This window comes from Anopheles maculipalpis, chromosome 2RL, assembly GCF_943734695.1.
Source record: "Anopheles maculipalpis chromosome 2RL, idAnoMacuDA_375_x, whole genome shotgun sequence".
In the NCBI taxonomy this organism is placed as follows: Eukaryota; Metazoa; Arthropoda; class Insecta; order Diptera; family Culicidae; genus Anopheles; species Anopheles maculipalpis.
In genome coordinates this window covers 62,830,016-62,857,818 of record NC_064871.1, presented here as the reverse complement: position 1 = coordinate 62,857,818, position 27,803 = coordinate 62,830,016, and the positions used below count along the sequence as shown (strand labels likewise).

The following is a 27,803-nucleotide window of genomic DNA, read 5'->3' as shown; positions in this document are numbered from 1 at the left end:
CTTTAACTATGTCGAGGTGTTCTTGAAACTCAGTTGAAGCTATGATAATGTCATCAATGTAGACAACAAGGACCCCTTTCTCGATAAATTCCCTTAGGATGTTGTTAGTGAAACGTTGAAACTCTGCAGGAGCATTCTTTAATCCAAATGGCATCCGCATATATTCGTATTGTCCATCAGGCGTGACAAAGGCAGTATATCTTATAGAGTTTTCGTCCATTTTGACCTGATGAAAGCCACTTTTTAAATCGAGAAGTGTAAAGTAACGTTTATTTCCTAAGTGTTCGAGGCACGTTTCTATCAAAGGCAAAGGATAATTGTCCCGAATCGTGATCTTATTCAATGGCCTATAGTCCACACACTTACGGATTTCTCCATTTTTCTTTCTGACCAGCACAAGAGCTGAGGCTTAAGGCGAGTTGCTAGGGCGTATTATCTTTTTCTCTAACAAAGTTTTAACAATATCCTTTACTTGATTACGTTCGGCATAAGAAAGTCGTCGAGGTTTGCAAAACATTGGCGTGTCATGTGCTAAGTTAATTTTCATGCTGTAATCAGATGGAGTTACTTCTTCCAAGGGAAATTCATTGTAATTTTGTTCGACCAATTGAACCATTGATTTAGATTGTTCGTTACTTAAATCTTGTCCTACTTCAAATTCGTGTACAACATTAGAAACCTCTATGGCACATATTTCAAGAAATGCGTCTTCAATAGTATCGGATTCAGAAAGGGATGGGTTTTCTTGTTTTGAAATTAGTTTGCTTCCTAAGTCCTTAGAAATGCCCAAATTTTTGATCAGTTTTCGAACGCATGGTATTAAGAAAGAATGAGTTTTTGATTTTAAATTCAGAAGTTCAGTTTTATCATATTTATAAGTCTTAAACACAGCGAGACTGACATTTAGTTTAGGCAAAGCATCTTCACCGATAATGAGAGACCACGTCATGCTTTGTTTGGGTAGTATAATAAATTCAACAGTAATTTGCAAATTTCTGTACTTGATTTGACATTTCACTAATCCCAGCGACATCAAGCTGCTATTTCCAAGTCCGCAATACCCTGAACGTATCGGTGTTGTTGTGCAACATTTGGGCACTAATTCCTCGTTTATAAAGCTCCTAGGGCTTCCTGAATCAAAAAGAGACACCACATGTGGAATCTGCCCAATTGGTTCATTCGAAAGCATAAAAGTTAGACCTACCTCCTGAATTGACTGAATCGGTTGAGCGTACTCTAATTCCCCATCTTGCTGAACAGCTGCTGAAGTTGACGAGACACGACGTGGACAGTCCCGATTGACATGTCCCATCTCATGGCACGTGAAACATGATCCGTTCGGTCGACGTGGTGAAGGACAGGAACTTTGATAATGCCCATATTTTGAGCAATTGTAGCATCTTGTTTGCTGGATATCACCTGCTTCTTTACCGCCCTTATTTGGTTGGTTAATAGGTCCGGCTGATGACGGCGTTGCAATATTACGTGGGCGAATTTGTTCATATCGTTTAAGTAACTGCTGCAATTCATCCATAGATCTGGCGGCGAAACGAATTGATGCGGTGTTGATGGGATCACCAAGTTATCCTGGACATGAAGCCAAGGTCTGCATGTCCAGGATATAACTGATGATGGATTCATTCCGTGCAAGTCGTCGTGCTCTAAGCTGCTTGTACGTACTTTCAACCGATTTGATTTTGCTGAAAGTGTTTATCAAACGATCTTTCAGCTCATGATAGGTTGCAACATCGAGTGATTTAGCGAATTTAGCTGCCGTTCCAGTAAGCAATCGACGTGTACAGTGGAACTTATTCGTGTCATTCATATTATATGGAAGGAAGACTCGCTACAGTTCCTTAAACCACCGCTCAATGTGATCTCTGTTGTCACCACCAAATGTATCAACAAATTCTTCGAATTTGATGTCTGCTGGTTGTAGCCCCGAAGAAACAGTAGCTGGGGCTTTTAGAGCTGCGATTTTCTGTTGCAGCTCAAGAATCTCGATTTTCTTTTTCATCAACTCTATTTCGTGATTTGCATCGGTGATGGCGTTTGTTGAGTTCCGGACTAAGCTCAAACCATGTGGAACCGTACTGTTCTTTTCACTGTACAAAATGGCGGCGGCGGCGTCTGTCTCATCCGGCAACATGGCGGTGGCGGCGTCGTTTTCATCTGACAACATGGCTGCGGCATTATCGCTATTCGGATCACTATGTACAGCGACTGCATTCTCCAATATAGCACTTCCAATAACAGCTTGCACTTCACTTTCTCCGGTTCCCATCGTTGTTTTATACAGCTCACGTATTTGTGTAATGGTAGCAGTAAGCGGCACAGAAATGGCTGCATGTTCCAATGCGCACAGCATTTCATCTTTGTCAACATTTGGACTAACACTCTCTTCACGGAGAAGGCTACAAACTACACCTTTCACGAACGCTCAAAATGTTCACTTAATAGGCTCTGGTAATCCCACTTCTGAGTTGTAAAAAGTTCAATTAAATCCAATTTCCGAAGTCATAAGACCGAAACACGTTCTTCGCTTTTCGCTTTTCCAACAGAAGTGACGTCTCTCCTTTATTTCACCAGGTTGTTTCACATTTTGACATTTGACATATCCACGTTTGACAATTGTGCTTGACCAAGATATTTAGCCGGTTTTGCTTGAAGCAGGATGTTTACAAAAGACAATTCGATATTCGCAATTCGCCGTGCGTGTGTCTAGGGATAAAAGTTCGTCAAGCGTATGCAGTAAAAAGGCAGTAATTGTTAGAGTAAACAAAATCTTATGTTAGAAGTAACGAATGTGGTTGTGTAAACACGTTATGTGATTTTCAGTCGTCTGACAGTGTATGGTTTTGAGCGGCAAAAACATGGCGTCGCGTGATCATATAGAATAAACGTGTATAAGCTTGTATAGAAAACTTTATCCCCCTATTTTATCAGTAATCCGCAGAGCGTGTATGTGTAAAACAAAATGGCTGACCGCTTCACGATCACCATGCTGAACAATGCCAATTGCGCGCAATGGAAGGTGCGCGTCGAAATGCTTCTCATCCGTGAGGATTTGTGGGATGTGGTGTTTAAACATTTGCCAGCCCAGCCGGAACAAGAAAAACCCTGTTGGCAAAGAATGAACAATAAGGCCAGGGCAACATTGATACTGCTTGTAGAAGACAACCAACTTTCAAGTGAAAGATTGTGTGTATGCCCGTGAGGTGTTTCAGACATTAGCCAACCACCACGAAAAGGCAACAAGATCAGTGCGCGTTTCGTTGTTGAAAAAATTGTGCTCGACAAATCTGTCATCAAGCGGCGACGTTCAAAATCATTTGGATGTGTTTCAAGTGTTGTTTGAAAAACTGGATGCCGCAGGAACGCGACTGGATGAAGAAACAAAAGTGTGTATGCTTCTTAGAAGCCTTAGAAGGTTCAGTATGATGGTTTGGTGAAGGCTTTGGACAATGCACCCGATGTGCTAACAATAGAAGCCGTAAAACTGCGCATCATAGATGAGATCAACAGACTGACAGAGCGGGACGGAGAGAAAGAGCTGTTATCGAAAATGCGATGTTTAGTCGAAATCAGAAACCGTACAAGAAAAACTTCACTCTTTCGGCAATAGTTACAGATGGACACATGGAGAGAGATTGTTTGAAGTTCAAACACGAAAAAGTGAAGGAAGAAAAACGAAAGCCTGCAGAAGCACGACAAGCAAGTGAAGAGAATTGCGCAGTGTGTTTCAGTGCCAGGATCGGTTGCAAGAATGTGTGGTGTGTGGACAGCGGTTCTTCAAGCCAAATGACGAACGATCGTAGCTTCTTCCGAAATTTCGATGATAGTGTGCGTGTGAAGGTATGGGTGGCGAATGGTGCGACAATAACATCAGCAGGCATCGGAGAAGGATTCTTAGAATACTATGACGGCAACGGCAATCTTAACACCATCCCGGTGAAGGAAGTGTTATACGTTCCAGATTTGGATGGAGGACTGCTGTCGGTGCGAAAGCTTACACAAAAAGGCTTGAAAGATGTGTTTCAAGATTCAAAATGCAGTATTGTGATGGTCAACGGGCAAGTAGCAGCAGAAGCTGAGTTGAACGGGAATTTGTATGCTCTGAAAATCGTAGAAACCGCGAGGATGAGTGTGTATTCACAACATTTGCCAAACTGCGAGCATACCCCAAGTAAGCAAACAGCTGTTTTTTTGAAGGAACTTTTGGAGGAATTTCGGTCGACAAAAAATCCCCGCTTTTTCCAAGCAAAGTCAGACTTTTTTGGAGGATACTAACACACATGCAAGTAAAAACATGGGGAGCACAAACCCTATGATACAGTGCCGCTTGGATGCATACGAGACAACACATAAACGAGGGTTATATATAATGCGTGTGTATGTGTGATCCCCGAAACGATCCTCCAAAATATCAGGTAGAACGCCCAAAAAACAGCTGTTCGCATTAGGCTAGAGGGATAGTGCGATCCCCTTTTTTCTGTTTTGCCTTGCACCTTCTCCTTACTCGGCACTCGCATTTCTTTGTCATTTCCTAGTATTTCATCGGTCGTATGTACTTTTACTCGGTGTTTGATGTGTGCTATGTAATTCGCTTTCTTGCATCTCATTCGGATAGATTGATTATCGGTAGATTATCGTGTTCTTTACTCTTCTAACATACGGGCCGGTCTATGATATATGTCGCCTGTCTACATTCTTTAGCTTGAGCCCATCGTGTTTGGATGTGTTGTTTAGTGTGTGCACCGTGTGATAACGTACGAATCCAGATTAATTTTTATATTCGCTGCAAAGGTAAGTAGAAAGTAGATTATAAGTTACGTATGTAGTGAAAAGTTATTTATGTTACCATGTTTTGCGTCTACGCCCCTAACGATTGAGCTATCATGGTTCTCTTCTGTCGGGTGTTAAAATTGGGTTTTGTTAGCAATTTGATTGCTATATAAATATGCGGCGGCTGGCGTTACTCCGTCTGAGACACTTGTTGGGGGGAAGAAGGCGAAGGCGAAGAGCGCGCGCGCTTGTCCCGCGTCACCAGCGCGCTGATAATTTTTTTTTTGTTTCAATGCATTGGCATCAATACATTTTCATCGAATGCGAGCATAGCATCAATGTATGAAACGTAATGGGTGGCAATTCGATACATGCGTGCGGGTGCAAAGAATTCATGTAATTTCTTATTTATTTACAATTGAATATGACGGTCCAGTGCCGTATTGTCAATTCATGTAATTTCTGTTTTAAAAAAATATTTTACTCTCAGCATCATGTCTAACCAGCCAACATATAGCCAGGGCATTTCGTCTATTGTTTGGCAAAACATAGGTAAGCTTAACTTGTTTATTCACAAACTAATACTCTTAAGTTAAAATATTTCTTCATTAACTCATTATTCTCTTTTTTACATTTATGCAGACAAGGAGAATGTTCCCAGCACTGCCCCAGGTTCCCGAATCGTTATTTTAAGCGACCAGCAGCTGCCAAACTTAAGTTTGCCAACGATTTCCAACGGCAAGTATTACTTTCTACGATGCATTTATACATAAAAGTATTAATTAATGCAATCATCTTATATTTCAGCAAGCACAAAATATACCGCAGCGTTTGTGAACAAAAGTTCACAGACAGATACCGTTTCTAGTGATAATGATTATGTTAAGTATTTATTAAGTAGAATAGGTAAGCTAGAGAAAGAAAATGGTGAACTGCGTAGCTTAATAGAGAATAGGAATACTAACGTAGATTGTAAGTTAGATGTAATAGATAAAAAGATGGATGTTCTTATGAAAAATTCGGCCACACATACTGTGTTGGTGGAGGAATTAGTCATTGCAAGCCGGCCAAGGGAAGGTCTTCTCCCTCGGATGGAGTTTCAAATTGAACCTATAAACGGAGAACAGCAGCTTATAGATTTTAATAATCAACTTAAGGATAGCGATTTTAGCAAAAAAGTAATTAGATATATGCAGCTTCAAATATCGCGCGCCGATGTCGATAACCGTTTGCACGATGCCATCGACATTATTTTTACGAAGCAATTCTTTGCTAAATTAAATTGGACGGGAGTTAGTAGGAATAAGGAAGAAAATAAAATAGCTTTAAGTAATTTTAAGGAAGTTATAGGATTATTTAGAACAATAGGTAGCAATAATAATTTAGACGTTGATACTAAATATGTTAAGCAATTCTTAATGAAAAAAATGTACCACGCTAAAAGTAGGCTAAATATTAGCAATTTAAAAAAAACCTCCTGCCATAGACCTACTTTATGAGTAAGTTAAAGTGAAGGTTGATGTACATAGTAAATTAGGTTGGTAGTTAAGTAGTTTGTTGGAAAGGTAGGTAGTTTGGTAGATAGGTAGGTAGTTTGGTAGATAGGTAGGTAGTTTGGTAGATAGGTAGGTACGTAGGTAGCTAGCTAATCAATTAGTTAGTTAGTTAGTTAGTTACTTAGTTAGTTAATTAGTTAGTTAGTTAGTTAGTTAGTTAGTTAGTTAGTTAGTTAGTTAGTTAGTTAGTTAGTTAGTTAGTTAGTTTGTTAGTAAATAAATGATTATAAGTTCCACCTATTACCCAACATAGGTTCAGTTTACAGTTGTTTATTCCTACGTCCTAGGGTTCATTTAAACATAACTCATTTACTGTTTCATACTTGTGTGAAGTATGTGAGTTCATGATTCTTAACTAATTATAAATTGTCCAGTTTTGCTATTTTAATTATGTTCCCGCGTAATGGCAGGATAAATTCCTAAATATTTTCCTTACGCTTTATGTATATTTCCAACAATATGAATATCCATGATTCATTGCGTTGTTTGGAAGAAGATGTTTCAATAAAGAAAACAACCAACAAGATTTTGATGTGCAAAGTATTTTTTTTTATGTTTTTTTGTACTATCGTGTGCAGTAAGGGAATAAATATTATTTCGTCTTTGTTACCAGTTGGTATAGCAACTAGCTTACAAAATATTTGATTGTAACGGATTTCCACGCTCGCTCCTCCTAAAGTGTTAGCGCATCCTTTGTAAATGTACATTTCGCTAGACTCGTACGGTTCGTCAAACACTAAACCTTTTAGATTAATCATTCGGCCTCCGATGCACAGGCTGTCGATTCTATCACTCAATTCTATCGTCGCTGTACTGAACTGCACGATTTCCTGATCTTTAAGTAGAAACCAGCAGTTTCTCTCTGTATTTTGCAACATGAAGTTTTGACGAAGGTAGAGAGTCACTGTTTTTCCGTGTTGCTTAATTGTTGGGTCGCAATTTATGAATTAAAATTGCGATCGAGGCATTCCGAATTCACTCAACTTGGAAAGTCGGTTAACGGCCTGTTCCAAATTTCTCCATCCACTTCGCAGCAGACGCTTCAAGTGCTGAAGTTCGTTTTCGAAATGATACGTGGAAAGGGTAAGGGCCCTAAACGTGCCACTTCTTCATAGACATGCTGCAGGTTATGAACGTTGCTGCTCATGAACTGTCCGCCGTACACAGTGGCAAAATCCTGAACAAATTTTTCCAGCATCTGCCCTGCCAGCTGCCACTTCTGCTTGTACACGGTGGATGACAGCAACGTTACGGCACAAAACAGCAACATGAAGTGTTTGTACATGTCGTCTGGAAGGTGTTCCTTTAGTATCACTATAGCGGCATAGTGGAGAAAAGAAGCGTATTCAGATCCTTTCCAGAAATGCGCACTATCGATGGAGCGCACTTTTCGATGGATCTCGGAAGGTAAAAGCAACTTTTCCAGAGCTTTTGAAATTTTCATGCGTTGTTGGGCTGACCATCGTTTCTTGCCCAAGGTCCCGTCACGCCAGCCTAGAAAAAGACGCTTCACCACACCAAGATCGATGAGATGCAATCGGTCCGATACAATCACGTCATCGATCATATTGAAGTGCAACAGATCCAAAAGAGGTGTCGGTATTTTGCGGTGCCCTGGATACTCATCGTTTCTAAATCCTTCGTCGGTACGTTTAGAATAATTAACACCAGGGAAAGTTACAGTACGCGATGCGCTATTGTATTCGCCGGGAATAGTGCATTTCAAACACGCTCCATATCCTGTATGGCCTGTGACTCCTAGTGTAAAAAGAACATAAAACAAAGTGCATTCAGTGAATGTGAACTATATCAGGAATTATGGAAGTGGTAATATCTTATCTAATGTTTTACCTTTGATGAATGCTCTAGCTGGTATGTCTGCAACGATTGTCCTAATCTTCACGGCAACATTTTCACCCTGAATTGTGACGCCATCCGATAAGGAATTCAATTCCTCGACGATAGGGCGCAGAAACTCTTCTAAGTTTTCCGGTTTCTTCAAGCCACAGAAGATGCCAGCAGTCATAACAGGTGCTCGTGGAATTTCGTGTATCGAAAACATTATCGGCCAAAACTGCATTGTGCTATTGTTGTGCAAAGGAAGTCCATCTATCGACAGAGTCAAGGACAGCTGCTTAGATGGCGGCTTTTTTGTGCTGCAGAAATAAAATGAATAAATGAATCGTTGTTCTGAAACAGCACATACACTTTACTTACCAGAAATATTTCAAAAGGTGATTTTTAACACCATGGTACCAAAATTGTCCTCCGCCGAGCTCGGTTATCTCAGAAGAAACATTACGTTTAGTCTTCAATAATGTTTTTGCTGTTGCAGGCACTTTGACGTTAGCTCTTTTAAATACTCGCAGAATCAAGTTGATCGAAGTATGAGTAGCATTAGTCGATAATGCCCAGAAACGGATGCCGTCTACGATGGAAAGTTTCTCGACGGTTAGGGTAGTTTCATCTTCCACATCGCTGTCGTCGGAAAAATCGTCGTCGATATCGATGTAGTTTATGCTCGCCGTATCTTCTCCTTCAAGTGGTTCAAAATTCACATCCTCTTGCAGGTGCTCTAGCTCTACAGGTGAATCTTTAACTTCGGACTCTTGCGACAATCCTTGTCCACTCGGTCCTGCTTCTGCAGCATCCTCATCCGCAGAGTTTGGTCTCAATAACTTATCTACACGGCGATAGAAACTACCAGTTTGACGAGCACGTTTAAGGTTCGACATATTACGTATGTTCACAAATTACAATATCACTCGAAAAATGAACTTGACTTGCAGAAACACGAATCGAATTTGAAATCTGTTGACAAAATGCATCAGTATTTAAAGCAGTGTTTATTGCCTAAAATTATGCTCGGGAAAAACCAAAACATATGTTAGCTGGCGCTGCAGGTGCATCAGGCGCAGCAAGCTCAATACACGCTGCATAATGAGTGTATTGAGCTTGCTGCGCCACGAGCAGTGCGCACGATACGCGGTTTCGGATCCCGGTAGTAAGAAAAAGAAAAAAAGTCGCCAGGAAAAAATACATGGTCATCGATGGAAGCACAAGGGGAGGTGCGGTACGGTTATGGTTATATACCTAGCTGCTTTAAGGTATGACAGGAATGAAACGTGCGAAACGGGTGGTCAATTTCGGCATGTGCACCAACACAACGATACCTGTAGACCCTAACGCGGGCGTGCGAGGGAGCGCGATATACATTTTTTAACGAAGTAGCTAAGGCGATCCTCCAAAATGTTTGCTTGGGACATGGCACCGACGCATAGGACACCGACATCCGGAAGTGCTGCAGTGCATCAAAGACGAGGGACTTGGTGAAGGACTACAAATGCAATACTGCAGGATCCAGGAAGTATGTGAATGTTGTTTAAGAGGAAAATTGACCAAATCTAGTTTTCCCAAAACAGCACAAAACCGATCCAGATGCATCCTCGATGTGATTCATACCGATGTATGCGAGCCGATGTGGAATACGACTCCCAGTGGGTATAAATACTTTATAACGCTAGTAGATGACTTTAGCCGTTATTCGGTGATATTCCTATTGAGGCAAAAATCTGATGTGGCGAGTTGCATCAAGAGATACGTTGCGCATGTTCAGACCAGGTTTGGAAGAAAGCCGATAGCAATCCGTTCCGACGGACGAGGAGAATATTTTAATCGTAGGCTGCAGAAATATTACGAAGCAGAAGGAATCCAGGCTCAGTACACCGCGTTTGTTTTCCCACAACGATCATGTTGGATATAACTTCGTACATGTCATTCAAAGCTTTGATTTGTTACACATTGCCTGCGAACGATTTTTTGTAATCCAAACTTGCAACTGGGGAATAAGAATTGGATACGTTAAACCACAGATCAACAATTGTTTATTGTTTATTGTTTAATAATTGATTCGTCCACCGAGAACGGTTTAACGAGGCAAACACGCTTCCTATGGCTAAGATGCTTTACAAGAATTTACAAAAAACGCAGAGAACTTTTAAATTGGGACATAGACATCGTAAAATCAAACTGACACGAACATTGATTGAAACGCCTAATCATGGCCTTAAGCGGGGCTTTAGTACCGTATAGTGTGTTAGCGCGAGCTTCGTGCAACATTTGTCGGTGTCTTGATACCGGTCGCGGGACAGCAAAAGAAATCCTACTTACTAGTGACGGATCATCAATGGTTTCTAGTAGTAGTCCTGCTATAAAGATAACCTGAGCTCTGTTGCGCCTGACTTCTAACGTTTCTAGGCCCAGAAGAAGACAACGTTGATTGTAGGGTGGTAGTAAGGATCTGTCTGCCCAACCTAGCTTTCTTATGGCGTATCGTGTGAACCTTTTCTGTATTGTCTCAAGTCGTTTTATAGATATATCAGTATAAGGACAAGTCACAATAGAACAGTATTCTAACATCGGGCGAACTAACGAACAATACAGAGATTTTAGACAATATGGGTCATTAAAGTCCCTGGTCGATTTAAACAGTATACCTAGTGTTCTATTTGCGCTGTCAATAACGTTATCATAGTGATGCTTAAAAGTCAACTTATCGTCAATCAAAATGCCTAGGTCACGTATTTCTTTGGTTCTCGCTATCTTGAAGCTATTTATCTGATATTCGTACCTAACAGGTGAGCGCGTCCGAGTGAAAGACACCACAAAGCACTTTTCTGTACAAACAGTCAATGAGTTCTGGACGCACCACAGGTTAAAAACAGTAACAGCATGTTGTAGTCTCTCACAGTCGTCAGTAGTTTTTACAGGCATAAACAATTTCACGTCGTCAGCGTACAGAAGGTAGGAATCGTCAGGTAACACAGAACACAGATCATTGACAAACAGGATAAATAGAAGCGGTCCCAGATTGCTTCCTTGTGGAACCCCTGAGGTGCTGGTGAAAGGACGAGAGGTGTGTTGGCCAAATTGAACGCGATATGTGCGGTTTAGGAGGTATGAGCTCAGCCATGCTGTGATTTTGATGGAGAAGCCTAACAAATGGAGCTTACGGAGTAGTATTTCATGGGATATACTATCGAAAGCTGCCCTTAGGTCAGTGTAGGTACAGTCCATCTGTATGCCCTGGTCCATACAGTTCGCACACTCGGATACAAATCGCACCAAATTTGTCGAAGTGGAACACTTGGGCATAAAGCCGTGTTGTTCCTTCACAATGTAGCAGACTGAAGCATGCAGGATCGATTCGCGAACCATTATCTCCAAAATTTTCATGCATGCGCACATGGATGTGATACCCCTGTAACTGGTAGCGAGATGCTTGTCCCCTTTCTTATACAGCGGTACCATCCACGATGTTTTCCATACCGCAGGAACAATCTCATTTTCAATAGACAGTTTAAATATTTGTAGGAGTATTGGACAAAGAGCATCTGCACAAGATTTCAGGACTACTGCAGGAATGCCATCTGGTCCCGGTTTGTTAGAGGTTTTTAGTTTCGCCAATGCTGTTTTAACTGTATTTTCATTGAATTCGATGTCCTGTAAGTCGATACAATCTTGAGGGACGTTGCTGATGGCATGATTAACAAATGTGGAGTCTGTTGTTTGTGGTTGGAAGACATCAGAAAATCTTTTTGCAAATGTTTCGCAAATATCAACATCGCTAGTAGCAATGATTCCTTTGTATTGCAGTGATGGGGGCCATGAGCTGTTATTGTGTTTAGCTTTCATGAAAGACCAGAAACTAGCTGGACTCGTTCGAAGGCCACGCTGAACACGAGATATGTATAGGTGATACAGATGCCTATTATATGCCCTGTAAGTTCGAAGAGCAAGACGAGCTGCTTGTCGGTTTGATAGGGTTGGGTTACGATGTTGCCGTTTCTGAGTCCGTTTACGATCACTTTTGAGTTGTTTTAGAGTACGGTTAGACCAAGGAGGGTTGCGCGGGGGCCTGGAACGGGGCACATTATCATTTATAATGCGCGTGAGCGTTGCATTAAATATGTTCACGATTTCATCAATCGTAAAAGCAGAGTTGTATAGGAAGTCCCAGTTCGCGTTGTATATAGCATCAGTTATGTTGTCAAAATTAGCCTGTCTGAAATTCAATCTGCTGAATGTGTGTGCATGAGCGTTGGATTTCAAGGGCAGTGAGGATAGGAAATGCAATACTAACGGTTGATTGTGTGAGTCAGCATCAAGTAAAAACTCTTCAGGCATAGCTTCAGTTACAGTTGTTGAGTTGGCCGCGTTTTGATTAACAAGCACTAGGTCCAGAATACGTCCCCATGTATTGGTTATTGTATTCAATTGTAGCAGAAGATACAGATTAACTATGTCCACAAATGATTTGTGTGCATGTGTGTCATGCGGGTGGAAATCAGACCATGTGATGTGTGGTTGGTTAAAATCACTGAGTAAAATTATTTTATCATCCGGTCTCATAAGGTCAGCAATACTGTCGATCGATGATGATAAACGCGATAACGTATTTAAATCTGCAGCTTTATCCGGTGGCAGGTAAACATTGCCAAGATACAGAAATCCTTGGTTTAGAGAAATTTTCACCCATACACACTCTAGCGAGTCCTCTTGAGCGTAACAGAGACGGGATGTAAGCCTGTTCGATACAGCAGTGAGAACACCACCGCCGCGAGAGCGAGCGCTGTTTGCTGTGTTGCGATCTGTGCGATAAACAGAGTAATTGTTATCGAAGAATAAGCCAGATGGTGTAGAAGTGTCCAACCAAGTTTCCGTTAAGATGATGATATCATAATCGTGCAGGGATACAGCGAGTAAAAATTCATGCATCTTCATGTTAAGTCCACGAGCGTTTTGGTAATAGAACATGATAGACTGCGAATCGCAACGGTCGTTGTTTTGTGCTAGTACTAACGTTGCACGATCAGCAACAAGTGGCATTTGTGTTATTTTCGAGACACTAACTTTATTTACGAAAAAAGTGGTCTAGTGTGCGTTGATTTGTCTTGGACAGTGCGTCGGGCTTACTCTGTGTGTTAGCGCTGGATGCTGGCGTGCGAATGGTGCTCGGTGTGTGTAGTCGTGGGAATGCCGTACGTCGTGGTGTGTGCTGTATGTTGAACGTCCTGGTACTAGCGTTTGTGGTTGTCGGTATCGGATTAGCAGGTCGATCGAATATAAAATCTCTTACATACAGACCAGCCGGCCAAGTACTGGGGTTAAGGGCATTATCACGGAGTGTGGCGGGAATTCTAACCTTGAAAGATTGCGATCTCACTGTATTGGGATCGATGCCCTTTCGCAGTAGGCTGAATGCGATCACATCTTCTGTTCCCAGCAGCTCAACCACTGACGAGACAACATGATCGGTGGTAACGGTGTTTTTTAGTCCGGACAAGTGTATCCATATGCGTTTAGTGATGGTGTTTTGTTTGGCAATGATTAGTGATGATGCCTTTGAATTAGTGTTAGTGCCGATGACAGATGGACGAATGGGTGATGTTGAATTGGCGTTGATGACAACGCTTGCGTAATCAGAAGCTTTACGATTCGTAGTCCCAGATTCATCATCCTGAAATCTGCGTCTCTTGCGTGCTTGGACATTTTCTTGGCAGGGGGAAGATGGATCGGTTCTTTTCGATGCAGCAAATCCAGAACGTAGTTCAGTAATGAGTGGCTGCAAAATGACGGACTTCATGGTGTCAACAGCTGTGGTAAGGGCGGCTTGGAAGCCTACTTGCAATCCCGTTTCCTTGATAGTTTTACTTCGCGGGTTCACAATTACATCAGTGCAGGCAGGGCAACTCCAGTGTAGATCAGGTCGCTGATTTACGCCGAGCAGAAATACTTCAGGAACATTTGTGCAACCAAAGTGAAAAATGTCCTCACAGTAATTGCAACTGATACACAAAGCGTATACGTTGATGGGTGTGTTGCAGGACGAGCAGTTGGTTGCCATTGCAAAGAAGTAGATGAAAACAACACCTCGGTTGCGACGATTAAAACGTAGTTTTCACAGGAATTACAAGCTATCAGCACAACACTTTAACTGTTCAATGAAATAACGATAGATACAGACTTTGTGTCTCAAAAATTGAGAGGATAATTGATGATTTCGTAACACAATGGACCGATTTAATAGGAGCGAGTAAGAATAACGTGTTTGTGCATCCACTTTGACGTAATGGATAGAACAATTTCTATGAAATTAGCTAATTCCTTGCTTTCTTCGTTGCAATATCGTCGTAATGATATCGCTGTCGTTCGCGATAATAATTGCGCTGCGCGTCTTACGTTTTGCAGTTCTTTGCTCTACAATATCAGGTGTCCGTTATTTAATTTGAATAAAGGGGTGATTTCGGCATCCTGCCGCTTTTAGATCATTTCGAACAATGGTTGAGAACTGATTATTTTGCCCTTATAATGAAAGCCACAATCCAATAGCCAATTTCTCAGCAGCTTTAGAAGGTGAGGCGCATCTGGTATTACGTAAACATTTTTTTGTTATTACTGGTAGTGGGAAATATGATGTTGTGTAGTTAACGACACCAAGCTCTCGCCAGCAACTGATATTCGTAGAGCAATTATCGCTTACAATTCCGGTCACATTGATTCTTTTGTCGTGCAGTTTCGCAATCAAATCCAACATTATTTCCTTGAACATCTTCTTATCGAAACCTATATATACTGGTTACTTCCAATTTTTGAAAAGACCTCTAGCGATCACCACTTGAATCGTGTGGTCCCATAATTGCGGTTGAGGAATCATATTCTAGTACATTTTGAATCTTCATTTCGTCGCAGCTCAAAATACATTCTGCATCACGATCTTCCAATGTTGCCATGTAATGAAATAAAAAAAAAATGTAAATGTACATCGCTTTAAATTTCTTCCTTCAGTTTCATTTTTCTACAATACTTTTGAAGAGTAGAAACTGATGGTAAAGGATAGTGCATATCACGCACCATGTAGTTATATGCCCGTTTTCCAAAATACCGCAATGTTAAGGCACAGCTTATTTCTTGAATTGTCCATCGAACTCGTTGTTTTTCGCGGAGATCTAAATCTATCTGATAGGATTTCAACGTGGTCTGTAGCGAGTTTTTCATTTTTCATATCCAATCACGTGGAGATATGCTCGAATTCTTAATATTCTCTTTTTCCTTTTCAAGAGCTCGATTTTGTTTCTTCAACTGGTTATTTTCGGTGGTAACTTGTTCCAGAGAGAATTTCAAAGCATTGTAAGCCTCGCGCAACAGTTCGTTCTCTTTTAAAATTTGCAAATGCTTCTGAATATAGTGTACTATACTGCTTTCGGAGGTTTCTTCGTTACCAGATTGGGTTTCTGTATCTAGTAGTAGTACAGGATTAGCATTTTCTTTCGATTCTTGACTTTGAAGGACTGGTGGAAAAATTGTCGGAATTGCGAAAATGATTACAACAGCATTAAATTTCAATTGTAATTTATTTATTTATATAATTTTATATTGACATAAGAGCACCGGGTCGTACATCTTACCTAGTAATCACTCTTATTAAACTACTTACCATTCGGGAAAAGTTTGTTCAATAGTGTAAGGCGTCCTTCGGATGCTGTATGAAGCATCTGAAAGTCCTCAGCACCGAAATGAGAGGAACAAACCACGTCATTTTTGGAAGGTTCCCAACTTTCTTCACGTTTACAAAACTTCACCCATGCTTGACGAAGAGGATTATATTTTGGAAACGTGTGGAAAGAAACTTGTAGCCCATGTTTTTTAACCATGTACCGACTTTATTTGCACAACATAACTGCGCAAACCGTAGGCATATTTAAACAATGTTAAAAGTAAAGATGGCAAAATACACACTATAACTAACTGTATAGTTATGGTTATCTTTCTTTTTGTAGTATAAAAACAGATTTAATTACGGAAAATAAACTTTTAATATTTTACTGAGAGCTGATACACCTCGGCTGCACGATGGGCGAAGACTGCTAGACTGCGCTAGATGGTTCTCCCGTTGGCCGCTTGTCCCACGGTACCATGTTGCATGCTGACATTCCTGGAGTATCAGATGACATGCTGATGCTCAGAAGTCACGTTGTACAACACGGGACCAAGGTGTCGGATGCAACTCAGCGTGTGAAACATTCTGCGCATAACTCCTCCCCCCTTAAGCGTCGAGCGTCCTCGATCGACTGTTGATCTGGTCAGCAAGATTCCGAATAGCGAGGCTCAGGTGTTGACCATGGGTATCAGAGCTTGTGGTGGCATCAGGTTGGGCATTTTTGCATTTTTTTATGTAAGCACAAACTGCTCCTATCAGTACGAACATGCTTATTATTATGTGGCTAATGTTGATTTTATTCAACTGCAAGTGGATTTCGTTCATTTTTTCTAGGTTTCTTATTCTTCCATCTATCTGGTCGTCTTCTGAATCGTTTGATCTCGCCAATGGTTTTCCGTATATTGGGATTAAATATTCCTTTTGAATATTGGTGACTTTCCCAGTGAACGTGTAGCTTTTAATCTGCACTGTGCAGTTTTCCACTTCAATAATCATTGGTACTGATATGCTTTTGGATTCACCACATGAATCGAATATTGTTGTTTCTGTTTGTGTGTCAACAAGTATTACACCTTCCAATACTTCCTTAACTGACCATCTATTGTTTGTTGTGACAAAAGGGCATTTGGGAGTTCTATGCACGAGAATGTTGTAGATACATTCGTCCTCTATTGGTATGGTTGCGTCGCAAATAGTACATTTTGTGTTTTGGTAATATGCTCTGGTTCCTAACTTTGAGACATATTTTATGTGTGTGTTGATCCTTGAATTATTGATGACCATCGTATGCAGCTCTAAAAGATCAAATGGGTCCTTCTCCAAAATTGGTACTTTGACAAGTATGGCAGCTTCTTGATCGGTAACTGCTAGGGTTCCCGTGCAATAGTTGAAGAAGTCATCTACATAGTTTACTATAATATCCTGTGATTTTAACATTTTTTGAATAAATTGCTTTTCAGATAAAGTTAACAGGTCCCTGTGCAAAACATTTAAATTTGCCAATTCTATTTGCTCTTCCATAGATGTTAAGATTTGTAGAATTTCGTTTACACTAAATGTCATGTTTATAAATTCGAAATCATCCGTTGCAGTTGTTTTAAATTTTAAAATTTTTAACATTTGTTTGTTTAGTGAGCTAGTCATATTTTGTAATTCTTTTTGGAAGAGTTCGTTAATTTCATATTGTGTTGGAATTAGAATAATTATTTTCGAACATAAATTTGAATTGCATAAAACAAAGCGTTAGGAAACTAAGATTAGGTTATAAACTACTCGACGTTAGAAACTGCTCGATCTACACGAATTATGAACTGCATGAAATATTATATACAAAAAAGGACAAACGAATATACAGTTGCAAACCGACCAGCGATAAAGGTGTACACTTTCCTATTCAAATTTCCTCCAAATATCACAGCCAGCCCCTTTTCGTGAATATATTTCACATTTTTGGTCCTTCGAACCGGATCGTGATATACGGAGAAGAAATAAGTTTCATTCTGCATCAAGAGTGGAATTCGGTATTCGTCGTCAAGTGTGCAAGTCATTCCGTAACAATTCCCGCCATCGCATATCGCCCCGCATCAAGGGCAACGGTCGGTTACACGCCATCATTTTGAATTTCGCGCCATCGCTTTGTTCGTTATTTTCGTGTGATATCGCAGTATTTTCTTTGTGCAATGGATAAGAAAATTAAAGCAGTGCAACTGAAAAAGAGGATCGCCCTGGAGAACATAAAATCGCTGGAACGGTTCCAGGCGAAATATTCGAGTGATGATGCCAAGCAGATTCCGGAGGTGTTAGAAGATCTGGCGAAACATAAGGAAGAGTTTTTCACCGCAGTTTCGAAACTGGAAGAGCTTGAAGATAAAGACGAAGCGGTCGAAGCCAGCATAATGGAACGGATCGACATTGAAGAACGCTGTCGCAAGCTAAAATCATTTCTACGGGAAAGACAGCCAAAGGAAGAAGGTTCGCTCAACGATACAACGGGCTTGGCTTCCTCAACGCTTGCATTCGGTCGACCCCACGCGCCAAATTTACGTTTGCCCAAAATCGAACTTCCAACATTTGACGGAGATCACACAAAATGGCTTTCTTTCCGAGATCGCTTCATCGCAATGATCGACGCTTCAGCCGAGCTTCCATCTATCGCGAAGCTACAATACTTACTGTCATCGTTGAAGGGGGACGCGGCGGTACCCTTCGAGCATACACCTTTAACGGCGGACAACTATTCGGTTACCTGGGCGGCGCTTCTTAAACGGTACGACAATTCTCGTCTTTTGATTCGCGAATACTATCGCAAATTGCACTACCTTCCGGGAGTGCAATTGGTGTGCGTTGACAAGCTCACGCACCTGGTGGATGAATTCACCCGCTTCGTCAACGGGTTGAAAAAGCTGAACGAACCGGTTGACTCGTGGGACACACCCCTCTCAAACATGCTGCTGATGAAGTTGGATCGAGAGACATTGTTGGCTTGGGAGAAACATTCCGTGCACTTCACGACGGACAAATATAAGGATGTGATCGACTTCGTGCAAGATCGTATCCAAATCTTGAAATCGACCAACAACTTCGTGAAGGATCAAGCAGCTAGTGGTATCAAGGTGGCCGGTCTCATTCGTCAACCAGGGCAACGGAGATTCATCGCGAATGCAGCTACATCTCGCTCGGCTCCTGCTGCATCGACTGCGCACACCCAACAGCCAAAGTGTCCATTGGAGTGTTCCGAAGACCACACACTGCGCAACTGTCCAGTGTTCATCGCCAAGGAGGTCCAACAGCGACGGGACGTCGTCGCATCGAAGCGGCTGTGCTGGAACTGTTTGAGCAGCAATCATCAGGTTAGAGCGTGCAAGTCGGATTATTCGTGTCGCACGTGTCGTGAGCGTCATCACACACTTCTACATCATTCACCACCCTATGCTCCACCCGCAACGGTAACATTGTCAGCTCAGTCGAATGAAGACAATGTGTTTCTGGCGACGGCAAACATCCAGATCAAGGATGACTACGGGAACACCCATGAAGCAAGGGCGTTGTTGGATTCGGGATCCATGTCGAATTTCATCGCTGAGGAGTTCGCACGGAAACTGCTGACGAGTCGCAAAAGGGTCAACGTCGCTGTATCGGGCATCGGCAATGCAGTACAGCAGATCAAGGGTTCCATCGTCGCTACCGTTCAGTCCAAGACACAACCCTTCGCAACGGAGATGACTTTCTTGGTTCTGGACACGCCATCCGCAAACATCCCTACATCACCAACGGACGTCTCTTCATGGAAAATGCCGGACGTGGCATTGGCGGACAGCACCTTTAACAGTCCGGGGCAAATCGACATCGTCATCGGAGGCGATACGTTCTGGGAGCTCCACACCGGTCGCAAGTGCTCTATCGGTAGAGGCAAACCGTGGCTGGTCGAAACCCACTTTGGTTGGGTTGTCACCGGCAACACTCATCATTCGTCAGTCGGTCCGCGGCTGTGCCATCTATCTGCATACGACACCCCACTGGAGGAGACCATGCAGCGGTTCTGGGAGAGTGAAACCATAGCCGAGGATCCTGTGCTATCGGTTGAGGAGAATGCTTGCGAGAAGCATTTCGCAGCAACAACTGTTCGCAACTCAAGTGGAAGGTATGTCGTTAGTTTGCCATTTAACTCCAACCCTAATATCGTTTTAGGAGAGTCGAAGGAAATAGCCGATCGCAGACTGCGTTCTATCGAACGGCGGTTGAACACCAATGCGAAAATGAAAGAAGAGTATGTGAAATTTATGAAAGAATATGAGCATTTGGGGCATATGAAGCGGCTTACCAGTCCTGCAAACGATTCGGTAGAGCATTACTACCTCCCACATCACGCTGTCGTTAAAGAGTCAAGCACAACCACGAAGGTGCGTGTCGTGTTCGATGCATCCTGTAAGACTTCGAGTGGTTACTCATTGAACGATAAACTCTTAGTGGGACCAGTCGTTCAAGAAGATCTTTTATCGCTTATCCTTCGGTTTCGTTCTCGTGCCATTGCTCTCACTGCAGACGTAGAGAAGATGTATCGGCAAATTTTACATAGCCCTCATGATCGTAACTATCTACGCATCCGGTACAGAGAACATCCTGCAGATCCTATATCGACCTTTGAGCTACAGACGGTTACGTACGGCACAGCCTCTGCTCCATTTTTGGCAACCAGGACCCTCAAACAGATTGCTCTTGACCACAAGGAAGAGTATCCTTTGGCAATGAACGCGGTCATGAACGATTTTTACGTAGATGATTTGCTAACGGGTACCGATGATTTGTCCGAAGCAATCGTTATACAAAGGCAAATCTCAGACATGCTAAATTCAGCTGGTTTCACGCTGAAGAAATGGGCATCGAACCGCTCCGAAGCATTGAAGAACGTTCCTTCAGAAGATGTGGCGGTACAACTCTCGCACGAGTGGAAGAGCTCGAAACAAGTATCCACACTAGGCATCGTTTGGGAACCGGCAACTGATACACTACGGTTTCGTATTGAGATACCACCTACAACACCCAGCATGACGAAAAGGTTAATTTTGTCATATATCGCCAAGATATTTGATCCCCTCGGGCTACTGGGCCCAACGATCATCATCGCAAAGATGTTCATGCAGCAACTATGGGCTCTCAAGATTCATGGAAAGGCATATGACTGGGACAGCGAGCTACCATCGCACTTACAGCATGAATGGTCGAAATTTCACTCTACATTATCTTCACTACGCAATTTGACAGTCCCACGGTACATATCGCGATGCACGGCAACAAGTCTGCAAATTCATATCTTTGCTGACGCATCACAACTAGCATATGGTGCTTGTTGCTACATTCGGGCTGAAAGCATGGAAGGAGTCACCGTGCAGCTGCTAACAGCCAAGTCAAAGGTCGTTGCGTTATCCAATTCACATTCCATAGCTCGATTGGAATTATGTGCAGCACGACTAGCCACACTTCTTTACGAGAAAGTCCAGCAATCACTGAAAATTTCTGCTACCACCATCTGTTGGACCGATTCCATGACTGTCCTTCACTGGCTGAATTCAGCACCAAATCGATGGAAGCCCTTCGTTGCAAACAGGGTTGCAAAAATTCAGCACACGGCTGGAATACAATGCTGGAAGCATGTTCCAGGCTCGGACAATCCAGCAGACGACATTTCGCGAGGTTTAACGCCGGAAAAGTTGCTAGTGTGTGAGCGCTGGTGGCACGGGCCACATTGGTTAGCACGCAACTCGGAAGAATGGCCACAGAACACACCATCACCAAGCGAAGATGAGAGCGCAGAAGAAGAAAAACTATCGTCACGGGTTGCAAGCACAGCATTAATCTGCGAATTTCGAAACAGTTTGTTCTCACGATTTTCGATCTACCACAAACTGCAAAGAGTTGTTGCACATTGTTTGCGCTTTATACAAAACGCAAAGCGCCGCGTAGGAAACAAGGTCCATGCTAAGGATATCCCACCGCTCACTGTAGACGAACTCAAGGCGGCAGAACTCAAGTTGTGTTATCTTTCGCAACAAGACACCTTTTCCGAGGAGATACAACACCTGCAGAAGGGCAAAGAGATTCCGAAGAACTCCAAACTGAAATGGATTTCCCCTTTCATAGATACGCAAGGTATTCTGCGCATTGGTGGCCGGCTCAGTAACGCACATCTGTCGGAATCAGAAAAACACCCGGTAATATTATCATCGAAACATCCACTGTCCGCACTACTAGCTGTTTCGATACACTTGAGTAAGCTGCATGCTGCACCACAACTGCTTTTAACAACACTACGCCAAAGCTTTTGGATAATTGGCGGTCGCAATTTATGCAAGTCTGTGTACCACAGTTGCCACGCATGTTTTAAGGCCAAACCCACACTTATTAAGCAAAGTATCGCCGATTTGCCAACATCACGAGTCACACCAACAAGACCATTCTCAGTATGCGGAGTAGACTATTGCGGACCAATCTATATAAAACAAACCATACGCAACAGAAGTCCGATTAAAGCATACATCGCCATATTTGTATGTTTTTCAACAAGAGCGGTACATATCGAACTGGTTGGCGATTTAACATCAACAGCATTTATCAATGCACTTCGTCGTTTGATTGCACGTCGTGGTCAAATCAGTGAACTGCATTCCGACAATGCAACCACCTTTAAGGGAGCGGCACATGAGCTGAATCGCGTCTACAAGATGCTAAAGAGCGACGAACACGATCGAGCTGCTATATTTGATTGGTGCGCGATGAATCATATGAAGTGGAAGTTTATCCCACCAAGAGCACCACATTTTGGAGGTTTATGGGAGGCGGCGGTGAAGGCAGCTAAAAAGCATATAGTCAGAACAATAGGAACAACAAGCATCACACAGGAGAGCATGCTTACCCTACTTGCCCAGGTAGAGCAATGTTTGAATTCGCGACCAATTACACCTCTATCCGATGAGCCGTCGGACTTGGAACCACTGACACCGGGACACTTCCTCGTCGGTGGCAATCTGCAAGCGGTACCAATCATCGATTACACCGAGACACCGAGCAACTATTTGAGGGAATACCAGTTGGTACAAAAACATCTGCAAACCATTTGGGCTCGATGGTATCCGGAGTACCTGCAGCAGTTACAAGCTCGAGCCAAATATTGCAACGGGAAATCAGCGGTTCTGAAAGAAAATACACTGGTGATTATTAAGGAAGACAATGTACATCCTACCTCGTGGCCGATGGGGCGCATCGTTGCAGTACACCCTGGAAAGGACGATGTTATTCGCGTCGTTACACTGCGCACTGCTTCAGGGAAGCAAATCGTCCGCGCAGCTAATCGTCTGGCAGTTTTGCCTAATCCGGACGTAATTGGCAACTTAGAACAGAAGGAAACCACTGGCACTGAGTAACGCGCAGCTGCAAGCCACGCGACATTGTTTACATTTCGCACTCATGGCAGAACAAGATACACGCAACACACATTCACACATCTACACACACGAGCAGTATGATAGGAGATAAGCGTCAGGTTCAAGAGTCGAACTGTTTTTGAATTCTTTTTTGAACTCATTTTTGGATTTATATTTTGCATGAAATTTAAAGAAGTTCTTCTTTGGTGGCCGGGAATGTTGGAATTAGAATAATTATTTTCGAACATAAATTTGAATTGCATAAAACAAAGCGTTAGGAAACTAAGATTAGGTTATAAACTACTCGACGTTAGAAACTGCTCGATCTACACGAATTATGAACTGCATGAAATATTATATACAAAAAAGGACAAACGAATATACAGTTGCAAACCGACCAGCGATAAAGGTGTACACTTTCCTATTCAAATTTCCTCCAAATATCACAGCCAGCCCCTTTTCGTGAATATATTTCACATATTGTTTATTTATGTTTCTACTTATGGCATTTTTCTGATTCTCAAGCAGACCTAAGCTGTGGTAAATTGACTGTAGGTCATCATTATCTGGGTTTCCAGTAATAAATTTGATAGCTGTGCCGAGTCCATCAATAAGTCCTCTCTTTTGTCTGCTTGGAGTTAGCGCAATAAGTTTTTGTTTTGTTTTAAGTATCTTGGAGTCTAAAGTCGATTTAAGAGAACCAGTTGTGTTCATTAAATTCGATAGTTTTTCAATATATTCTACATTTTGTTTAAGATTTTTCAAATTTATTTTATGAATTAACCTATTGAAGCCTATTCTTGTTCTAACTGATTGAATTTAATGGCTACTAATCCATTGTTGTTTACTATTTCCTTAAATATGGTAGCTTGGATTAGACTGATAGTCGACAAGGTAACAATTAATTTTGTAATTAACATTTTATCCTCCTTCCTTTTTAATTTGTGAAATGTTTCTCGGAAGTGATCTGTAATAAAATCAAGAAGAAAAAATTACATTGAAGTATTTCGCTTTCGCTTTAATTTTGCTTTGTGAATTTTCCTTCCTCGATCATCTATTATATTCATTTCTTTGTTTTCCAGTACTTTAATTTCTTTGTAGCGTTCTTGATATTTGAGGTTGTTGCGTTTCTTTTCGTAAACTGTATCATTGGTTGAAAATTGTACAACATCCTCTCTGTTTTTGTTTATTTTATCTAATTGTTTTTCTTTTTGTTGTTTCATATTCTGAGAAAATATATGGAATAATTCTTCTTTTTACCTGATTCTTTCATTTAAATCAGTTGGTACTGGATCTTTATATTTTACTCCGTAAAACAATTCTCTTGGTGTGACATTAGTCTGCGAATGTATTGAATCATTATAAATTGATACTGCTAAATTTATTTTAGAGGTTTCAGAAAGAATACTAGTGGATTCTTTTTGAGATAATATGTTATGTAATTCCCGTAGCGTACGATGAATTATTTCTATGGGTCCGTTTGAAGATGATTGTCCTATGCTTGTGAAATGGTATTTAATAAGGTTTTCTTCTAGAAAGTTTCTAATTATCGTTGATTTAAATGTTGGTTCTTGATCCATTATTAGTAATTCGGGTTTTCCTAAGTTTGCTATAAATGTAGTGAATGCTTTTAATATATGAACTGTATTTCTTGTGCGAATTGGAATTGCCATTGCTAATCGAGAAAACTTATCGCAAAGTGTAAGATAATGCTTTTCTTTTATGATAAAAATGTCCATATGTACGATTTGTAGTGGTCTGGACGGTGTTTCGGTTAATTGGAATTTTATTTTATATGGATGTCTTTCGTATTTCGATTTTTGACATAATTTACAAATATTAATAAATTTGGCAACTTTTGATTTGATTCCCGGAAAAAAGTAATCTCTAGCAATGTGTTTACTAGTTTCTGTAATTCCTCTGTGGTTTAAATCGTGCTGTGTTTGGATTATTTGATTTTGTTCTATTTCTTCAGTTATATCGATGAGTAATTTTTGTGTCCAAAATATTTTTAGGGATTTAGCGCGGGAGAAATAGTTTTTGTACACATTTTGCATGAGATTTAGAATATCTGTATGACAAAATAATCCATTAACACAAGATGATGTAGCTTTTTTTTTAGAATGTTTGCAAGATCTTCAGGAGAAAAGTCTGGTTTTTTGATAAATTCTCGAGTATATTTAGGAAATATAATGGAATGTTCTTCACTTTGTTCATTAGATTTTTCAATAATTATTTGATTTCGAAATTCGTTTAATGGACGTTCCGTAGACTTTATGTAATCACTATCGTCAGAGTCAGCCCAATGTTGAGTCATGCTTTCATTGGCGGAGTTGTAATTCAAATCTACAGTTTTTATGTCGGGTTCGATTCTTGAGAGTGAATCTGCATTGTTGTTCAAGATGCCTTTTTTGTATTTTATGTCGAATTCGAATTCTTCTAGTTGCAGTTTCCACCTTAGTAATTTACTGTTGAGGTCTTTTTTTTGTCTAAGCCAAATGAGAGGTTTATGGTCTGTTCGAATTTCAAATTTAGTACCGTAAACGTATGGTCGGAAGTGTTTAATAGCAAACAATACTCCTAGTAGTTCTTTTTCGGTGGCTGAGTATCTGCACTCCGTGTCGTTCAAGGTTCGCGATGCGTATGCTACTGGATGTTCGTGTCCATCTTCAAATCTCTGGGAGAGTACAGCGCCAAGAGCAAAATCGGTCGCATCAGTTTCTATCAGGAACTTCTTGTTGAAATCCGGATACCTTAAAATTGGATCGGAAGTTAGTAATTGCTTGCATTCATTAAAACAATTCAAATATTCTTCAGTTAGTTTTATTTCTAAATCTTTTTTCAAGCATTTTGTTAGGGGTTTAGTTAGTTTAGCAAAGTCTTTTATGAATTTTCGATAATATCCTATTATACCTAAAAATCCTTTAAGTTGTTTTTTAGTTTTCGGAATGGGCCAATTAACAATCTTATCAATTTTGTTTGGATTAGGTTTAATTCCTTTTTCGGTAACGATATGCCCAAGAAATTCACATTGTTTGTGTAAAAACTCACACTTGTTGAGCTGAATCTTCAGATTAGCCTCCACAAGACGCTTGAGCACTTTGTTTAAATTGTCTAAGTGTTGTTGTAGTGAATTACCGAAAACTATTATATCATCGAGATAAACTAAACAGCATTTACCTATTAGTTCTCCGAGGATGTTATTCATGGCCCTTTGAAATGTTGAAGGAGCATTTTTCAAGCCGAAAGCCATTCTGATAAATTCAAAATGACCTTTATTGCTACTAAAAGCTGTTTTTGGCCTATCTCTGGGTTCAACTTCTATTTGATGAAAACCAGATTTGAGGTCTAACGTGGTGAAGTAATTACTTCTTCCTAGTCTCTCTAGAATATCTTCTATATTTGGAATGGGAAATTTATCGTCTACTGTTTTCTCGTTTAACTTTCGGTAATCGATTACAATTCGCCATTTTTTAATTCCACTTGCATCAGGTTTTTTTGGAACTATCCAAATCGGAGACGTCCATGGTGAAACTGAGTGTTGGATAATACCGTCTTTTAGCATATCATTGATTTGTTTTTCGACTTCTTCTTTATGAATGTGAGGATATCGATACGTTTTACTGTGTATTGGTATGTCATCAACAGTGTTAATTTTATGTTTAACAGTTGTTGTGCAAGAAAGTTTTGTGTTTTCATTGTGTATTATTTGAACATTATTATGAAGTATTTTTAAGAGCTTACTTTTCTCTTCGTGATTCAAATGGTTTGATCTGATTAACTCTTCTAAGTTGATCGATTTGTTCAATGTTTTGGTAGGCTTAGCGTTCAGTGTGTGTTGGTTCATTTCTAAAATTTCAGATACAGGATAAACAACTTTAGGTTTTGTCCATGTAAAAGAAACTTCATCTCCGAAATTAGTTACGAATGCTTTAATAAAACCATTTTTAGCTTTATAAAGTCCAGCAGGAATGTTTGAGTCTTTGATTTTAATTTCATTTTTCATGAAAACATTTCCGTTGGAGTGAGAAACTGGAATTTTCACTACTTGGCAACTATTTGCTTGTAATTTGATCTCAGCTGAATTCATTCTTTTTATGTTTAAATCTATTGTGTATCCTGGTAAATCTAATTTGTGTTGACCAAATATTAATTTCGCGTCACACTTCCGTCATTGGATACACTTCGCGTATCCAATTATTCCATCGAAAAATTGATGAAATTTGAACAGATAAAAACGTACATTTCTCTTACCAAAAATTACACCATTAAAGTACTCGTTAATTTTATGCTTTCCATGTTGATTGCTAATTGTTAGTGTATGGCATTTCTGTTTTTGATATTCCTTGATAAAAGTAGGAGAAATAAAATTTTTATTAGCTCCACTGTCAATAAGCATTTTTGCTTGTAAATTATTCACATTTAATATTAGATATGGTAAGCCATTAGTTGCTTTCATCTTTGATTGATTACAGCATTGGAAATCTGAAAATTTACTTCTTCGATGTATGGCAGAAAATTTTACCTTTGGATCTAATCGAAGAG

General features: G+C 40.7%; 1 protein-coding gene and 1 pseudogene across 1 annotated transcript in view; one reads left to right on the top strand and one right to left on the bottom strand.

Annotated features, from left to right (window-relative positions):
- Positions 1-27,803, top strand: part of LOC126556025 (polyserase-2-like) — a 555,659-nt gene that overhangs the window by 224,879 nt on the left and 302,977 nt on the right. The window lies entirely within an intron of this gene.
- On the bottom strand, positions 7,289-9,076 carry LOC126567346 (uncharacterized; annotated as a pseudogene).